We start from the raw sequence: 8,135 nt of genomic DNA, 5'->3' as shown, positions 1-8,135 counted from the left end.
AAAAAAGTTAGATTACAGTGGAACCTAATTAAAAGTTGTCACGAGCAAATAAATAATTCAACGGGTCCCACTTGTGCGTGTGTGCGTGTGTGTGTGTGAGAGAGAAAGAGAAAGAGAGACCCATCAGTCGATGCTCGTAAATACATATTTCAGCCATATGCATTGCTGATGCTCAGTAAAAACTTATATAGTTGACACAATCATATAGAACATCATAGCACACTGAACTTGCATACAAAAATTTCACGCAGGCGACACAATCAGGATGGAAGCAGTGGATCGCTATGGGTAGGGATACGTTGAAACCAACTAAGTCCTACATAACGGTTCATCGTCTTTATCAATGACGGGGAAATATCTTGAATGTTGTGCAAAGAAAACAGACAGACAACACAATAAGTTCTGCTAGCACATTAAGTTGACGTACAACCCTTTCTAAAAAAAGTTTAGGTACAAAATTAGAATAGGTGACAATCAAATGTACTCGCATATCAGTGCTTCACACCCATAAGCTCAGATTTAACTAGTATCTGACAAGATTCAGTTGTTACCTCAAATTAGAGCACATCCAGGCAGCCAGCCCTGCCTCTTCTCCCAAAGAAGCAGTGGCCTCCGCCGCGCGATGGAGTAGGCCCTGTGCCATCCATCGTTCCGAGCAACACGGGGAAAAGTCTGACGTTGACTCCTGTAATGGACGTCATCGACGGACCCTGTCACCAGCGGCGGCGGCGGGACTTCGATTGATGGATTGACCACTTCTTCGACATGCATGAACCCTCGATACAGGTACATCCCTAACATGGTCCGCGACGGCCTTGGTAGCGACGAATAGTACAACCCCGGTTCCTGCACCGGTATCTCAACACCAATCACCTTCGGTATGGTGGACGGCTTCTTCATCCATGCCATAACCGTCAGAGCCTAGTTGTCTGGAGGAACAAACATACTTACGAGCTCCTCCAACATCGTTGATAAGGTCATTCGTGGACTCGCTGTTCCAAGCACGTCGAGGCATGCCGTGGAAGGTAAGCTTTGTTAAAAACTCAAGCTCAGAGGGCATCGAGCCCCATCCTAGGTGCCACCAATCAAAGCTCACTAGCGTGCCATCGCAGAACAAACGCCGGGAAGATTCGAACACACGACTGTAGTCGAAAGTTGTCCGAAACCTGACAAAGAAGTCAGCCGGTGGCGGATAGACTTCGACAAGCAAGTCACTTATTTGGATGTCGTGCGCAACACCAAGAGCTTTGACAAGGTCGTCCGGTGAGACGGGAGGCCAGTCGCCATTGATGGTTACCATCAGCACTTTGCCGGCAAACTGGTCGTCAAGCGCCGCCATGCCACTGTTGAGCGACAGCATGCAGCGACTGAAGGCAGGACAGACCTTAGGATCTCTGGCTCGGAGATCCGCGTTGACCAGTGACATGACAGTGCACTTGAGTACAGGGAGGACGGGAGGGGGATTTGGGGGAACTCGAGTAGGAATCGAGATTCCAGAGGTGGGGGAGGGGCGGGAGATTGGGGATGAAAAGGTAGCATGAATTTCAAACACGCGCCAATATGCTCTCGGCGCGCAAGCGCATGAAAACACTGGTGGCGCCCACATGTCGGCCTAAGAGTCCTTATTCTTTCTTTTTTGGAGAGCCCGGCCTTTTTTTAGGATCTTTTGAGAGCCAGGTCTGAGAGTCATAATTGACCTGTTTGGCATGGCGTTACTACTCGGCCCATATTCAACGACACCTCACTGGCCCAAACAAGTGTACACCATTGAAAAGGCAGTGAGCTCAAATTATATAACTTGAAAAAAGGAGATATACTCTGAACACTGGAAAATGGTGATGCCCTCATTTAGCCCACCAGTAGTTCGAGACAATAAACAATTCGAAACAAGAATATATACAACATTCAAACAATGACTAGTGACTATTACTGACATAAACAGCAAGACATGATAGTTCATAAGAAGTCTTGCTACACCACCACCCATCTACAATGCTCAGACTCTCGTGATCCAGATGAGAATGACATTCTAAAAAGAGGCAACTATTACATAGTAAGAGTGACATAGACGAGGATGACCAAATGACAAGGAATATGCATAACAAAAGAAAGAACTACCCATCCAGAACCAGCAGCAAAGACAACAAAGTCATTCAAAGAGATGATCCAACACCATCATAATTTGCAGCCCCTCTTCAGCGACCAGTGATCCGGAGACACCAGTACTCCACCCTTTCGATGCAACAGCCCAATTACCTATCAACCTGAAGGCTTGAACCAAATCACTGCCTGTCATAATTGAGACATCCAAGGATCAAAGTTAATCCGGATGCCTTTGTCATTCTCACCTTCTTTTGGCTGCAGGCTGTATCGTTGACAATCAGGCGAGTTTGCTCCTGAACTCCTAGGGCTCGCAGTGTAGACACAGTTTTCCATAGCAAACAGAGCCTCTCTGCCATCAAGGTCCTTGCCAATGGTGATCTCCTGGTTAATCGGATAAGTGAGTCCGAGAAACAGAGAGTATGAACCAAGGCTGTTTACCCGCCTCCAACTAAAAAATCCTGAAGGCCCCAACAAGCTGGTATCCTGCTCATAGACGTAACAACCACTGTCCGGATACTCACGTATTTCACGGTGCTTGTATATAGTGGGGTTTTTGCAATATAACTTTCTGGCTCATGTGTCTGAATGATCATCAGTCTTTTGCCGTCGTCTGATCGAGTGAGGAACCAGTTGTGCTTCCCTGTTTTTGGCAAAGGTGGTGTGATTACAAAGGGCAGTAACTATAGGGACACTGCATCATATCAAAAAGGACAAGCATTGTTAATGTAAGATCAGCATTGTTCAGAGTATGAGTAGGATAATGCAAGAAACAACATTGATATGTCCCTATTGTAACTGGGAGGAAAATACAAGGAAATGTATACTAGGTTCGAAAATATAGAAGTGCCATGCATGGTTATACTCATGCTATCTCGCAATCGATTCTTCACAGGAAACTACCATGTCATGCATGTTATGTAATCATGTTCTGTCCTCACAAACAAATTCTTCAAGGTAACTAACAGACCATGCATTGTTATATACTCGTGTTCTGTGGGCAAAATTTTTGTGAGGATATTATTCTAGCCATTGATTGCTGAAGGGCGAATATAGGTATGTACACATGGTAAGCATTATAGGATTTCACTACTTCCAAATATAGAGTTCTCCATATGCACATTTACTTCCCTAATGTATGGTCAGATGAAACCAACAATGTGGTGCATGTTTCTACATCATGAAAATGAGGAAACTAACATGGCCATTGATACACACTCATATTTAGTAGTAGTATATAGATTACTGTAAAATAAGGAGAATATCCATATATTCCTAACCGTTTGATTATTCAGGGGTACAAATTGGCTGTAATGACATGGTCACAATCGCATGAATTAACTCTTTCCAAATATAGCTGATTTACGATGTCTCTAATACATTGCCATAGTTCTACTCAAATTCTGCTCAAACAGGGGTATGCTAATCATCACAAAAAGTTCAAAAAGTGTCATGGCGTCATCATTAACATGAGACGGAAACAACTTACATGCGCCGTCCCAGCAATACGTGGTGTCATCTGCTTTGTCGATCGCGTAGATGATGCCATTGTGTTCAATAGCATCACAGAAGTGTGTATCAGCTTTGACAATGATCCACTGTGAGGTCTCCAGCTAAAGAAGGCACCGGCGTAAAGATAGGCAAGTCTGCGGTCGAACAAGGTAATTAGCTTGAAGTCTACGTAATTTGCATGTCGTGTGGGCACTTGGCAGATTACAATCTTCTGCAAAACAAGGTCCGTCCAAGGTAATCTAGATGACTTGGACCGCGATGGTAAAACTCTATATAATCCAAGGGAGGAAGGATAATCTCATGGGAGGTCTTGAAGTTCACGAGCACCAACTTTTTACCGTCTTCTTTGAAGGTAGCCATCCAATGGGAGTTCATGCTGACCCAGTACATACCTGCCAAGAAGTTTCGGGCGATGGTGATCGGATCGAAGTCGAGGGAAATGATGTATAGCGACCCACTACATAACTGCAAAGAAGTTTCGGCTAATGGAGATCGGATTGAAGTCGAGGGGCATCATGTACGCCTCCGTATCATGGTGAACCAATCTCGCAAGACCAAATAGCAGCAAGCAGGGTGTCTTGAAAATCTTAGGCCTCACTTTGACGATGGCCGTGTGCATGTCCTTCGAGCATGCAGCCAGCCGCAGGGTGCTCAACATATCCATACGCGAACAACAGAGGTCAAGGATGTCACTGGGGAGATTGCTCCAATCGCGGCTCATATGGATGCTGCGCGGTTCACGTTCGGCCATGGTGGAGTTTGGAAGGTGGGGTTTTTTGGGGGCTTGATTTACGGGGGAGAAGGCTGTCGGTGCTGGAGCGGCTAGCGAGGAAATATTGGTACTAGGGGAGGCGAGCGAGGCGACGGTACACAGGGGCACAGTGAGATGGAGACGGAGACGGAGATGGAGATGAAGATGTAGTGGTGCTATGGGAGGGGAGAGGGAGACGAGGTGAGGCATGCCAATGTGCTGTACAGCGGTGGTGACAGACTGCATAGTGCACAGGGTGAGGCTGACTTTGGTAACCCGAACACGCTGCCTGGACTTGTGTCAGGCGCAGGGTGTTGTCACTTCACTGTGAGGACCGGATGAATAGTATTTTGACCATCAAGTGTACCACAGTTGTACTACTACTACTACTAGTAGGAACATGAGTACTCCAGTATTGTATAGCGGAAATAGGTCTCCCATGCTAGCATGCCTGTTCACTTCATCCTACAGGTATCATCCATATTGCGAGCAGAAACAAATTCTCGTGCATGCGGAAGCGCGAAGATGGGCCTTTGATGAGGATAACCGTGTACTCCCTCCGTCTAGGTGAGTGCAACCTAGGTGGTTGTAGATTGGATGAGAAAGAGCACTGGGACGAGCAAAACTTCCAACCACAGCACTGTTATAAATGGAAGCAAAATCAGCAATTAATACGTAGTTATAAGGATGCCTTTTCAGCTCTCCAAGCATCAACACCCTACCGTGATGCATGCAGTGGTTGTTCTAGTGCAGCAAGGACGGCATGCATATCGTTCCACACTTGAGAAGAGGAAAAATGGAAAGGTAGAACACGGCAGTAGAGGAACAAAACGCTGGCTAACGAGGCTGAGAGGGGATCGAGCAGGAAGTTAATGCTCCACGCCTAAAGGTTTTGGGAAAACCTGATTTTCATAAGGTGACTTACTCACCTAGACGGAGGGAGTATTCCTTAACCAGAGAATGTTGTGTCTCCCACTCACGTGTCAATATCCATATGAACCAGCTACGACACATTTTTTATCTGTTTGCATAGGTCCCACCTATCAGGAAAGATGGGCACTTACACGAACAAGTACGACTCCTCAGTCTACCTGCATGGCCTTTTCGTTTAGTCTACCTAGCCATCTAATCAACTGCCTGCACGCCACTTCTCCTATTTACTTCTCCATCGGGAACCAATATTCCTCGGCTTCTTCACCTCCCCTTCGTCTTCATTTGCATCCAAACCCAATGTGTTCACATTGTTTTAACCTCTCTAAATAATCATCTACTACTTCAGTTAGACTAGCCATCTAATCCTAATTCTCCAAACCATAGCCCTCCGTTCCAGCGGTTCCAAATGGCGAAAGAGATCGAGATGCAGGTTTTTAGCGTCCAACGTGTCCTTGTTGAAGGCTCCTTGAGCATAGTTGCCACCGTCACCGTCCACCCAAGGGTTGTTCGGCACTGGATCAACAATGTATCCAACTCCCTCGAAAAGGTAGAGACGAGGGTAATTGGTCTCGACATAGAGTACACGGAGCGTGCCACTGGGAAGATCCAACGGGCCGCCGTCCTTCATCTACGCCTCGAAGATGATGTTTTGGTGTACCACATCATACACGCGCCCTCCATACCAGGTGAGCTTCACGATTTCTTGTCTCGGGAGGACGTATACTTCTGTGGGCAGCCATCGAAGGGGACAAACAGAAGCTGGAGCCGTACAACCTTGATTTGAAAAGCATCGCTGACCTACGAACCAGAATCAAAATTCATGTAGAGGAGTGTGATAAACAGAGACCATCCCTATTCGACGCAGCAAATTTTGTGCTCGGTAGATATCTTCAGAAGGGTGACGAGACGGTGGCATTAAGGTTGTATGGATGGGAGAATTATCCCTTGACGAACGAGCAGATAAAATATGTTGCCCTCGATGCCCGTGTGAGTTTTGAGATAGCTGCAAGGTCCAAAGAGCTTGTTGCGAAGCTGTCTCCCATAGAAAACGAGAACAAGAAGAAGAAGAAGAAGAAGAAGAAGAAGAAGAAGAAGAAGAAGAAGAAGAAGAAGAAGAAGAAGAAGAAGAAGAAGAAGAAGAAGAAGAAGAAGAAGAAGAAGAAGAAGAAGAAGAAGAAGAAGAAGAAGAAGAAGAAGAAGAAGAAGAAGAAGAAGAAGAAGAAGAAGAAGAAGAAGAAGAAGAAGAAGAAGAAGAAGAAGAAGAAGAAGAAGAAGAAGAAGAAGAAGAAGAAGAAGAAGAAGAAGAAGAAGAAGAAGATGATGATGATGAAGAAGAAGAAGAAGAAGAAGAAGAAGAAGAAGAAAAGGCTGCACCAGCAGGAGGGCATTCGGATGGATGAACTATTTCCTCTCTTGTAAAAACAATATTCCCTCTCGGTGTATATTGATATAGATGGACTATTTCGATGGTGTGCATGTCTTTGGAACAAAGTAGTAACGTGGGTCCGCTTGACTATAAGGAACTATTTATCTGCATATATATAGCTTTCTCTACTACTCCTTCCAGTGATCGATATGCAATGCGTGTGTCCGTAGACATGACAGCTTGTCCATGGAAGTTCAACTGTGACGACCATCACGTTTCATCTACTGCCACTCGCGATTCCCACGACGCCGCTCCCCACGTCCCCCGACGTTCGCCTCACCCCTCTCGGGCACACCGACCCTCTGCCTTTGTGCGCATGACATGTGGGCCACCTGAAATACGGCGAGCATCAAGTTTCTACCACACCCACACGTGATTACCATGACGCCGCTCGAACCCATGACACCACACGTCCCCCGACCTGCGGCTCACCCCTTGTCAGCGTTCTGGGAACGGGGGTCTCCAGACTTGCCTGCATGCGGCCTGCGGCGTGGCTCAATAGTGGGCCAGTATGGCCCGTCTTCATCAACCCAAGTTCAAGACCCTCGCGAGGGGCCAAGCCTCGCGGGGCTCCTCAGGGGTGGCCTCACCAGACAGGCTCGTGAGGAGGTGGAGAGATCAAGGCAAGGAGTACCTTGCGAGGTGCTCGTGACGCAAGCCATGACGATCGAGACCAGGCAGGCGCCAGGCGGGCGCCAGCCGGTGCAGTGTCCTCGTTTCCTCTTTGGTGCAAAGGGGCCAAGCGTAGGCGCGGAGTACCGAGGCATCAGGCAAAGATTTCCATATCGGTGCAACGAGACCAAGACCAGCAGAGCGGCAGGATGGAGATCACCGTGGAGCCCAAGACGGCATCATCGCCAGTGCCTTTGGCAGTCGAAGACCACCTTTAGTCAGGATAGCTTGTACTAGCCGTCCCCCTTCAAAATGGCCGTTGTTGGCTCCCTTCCTCCTCAATATTTGGGAAGAGGGCCAGGGCCTCTATAAATAGAGATAGCCACCACAGTAGAGAGGGGGATCATCTCATCTAGAACCAACAGAGACAGATCAAATCCATTCCAAGTAGAACACCGCACCAGCTTAAGAACACCCCTCGCGAGGCTATTCTTCCTCTGTACTGTTCATCATCAGCACCAGAGGCAATCCACCACACCACACACTGGATTAGGGTATTACACCACAACGGTGGCCCGTACCAGTATAAACCTTGTGTCCCCTATGTTGTCCATCGTGTAGCTAGAATCGCGGTGAGGCTTTGGGGCGTGGATCAGTAGGGAGAAGATCTTCGTGCACACCCTAGAGTTCAAACCTTAAGGGTTTTGCCGGAACCCGATATCCGACATTTTGCGCGCCAGGTAGGGGTGCGCTGGAATCTTCTTTCCGCGGTTCTGCATTCCACTGCTTCATCACATCCAT

Source organism: Triticum dicoccoides, chromosome 1B (assembly GCF_002162155.2).
Source record: "Triticum dicoccoides isolate Atlit2015 ecotype Zavitan chromosome 1B, WEW_v2.0, whole genome shotgun sequence".
NCBI lineage: Eukaryota > Viridiplantae > Streptophyta > Magnoliopsida > Poales > Poaceae > Triticum > Triticum dicoccoides.
This window is presented reverse-complemented; position numbering follows the sequence as displayed.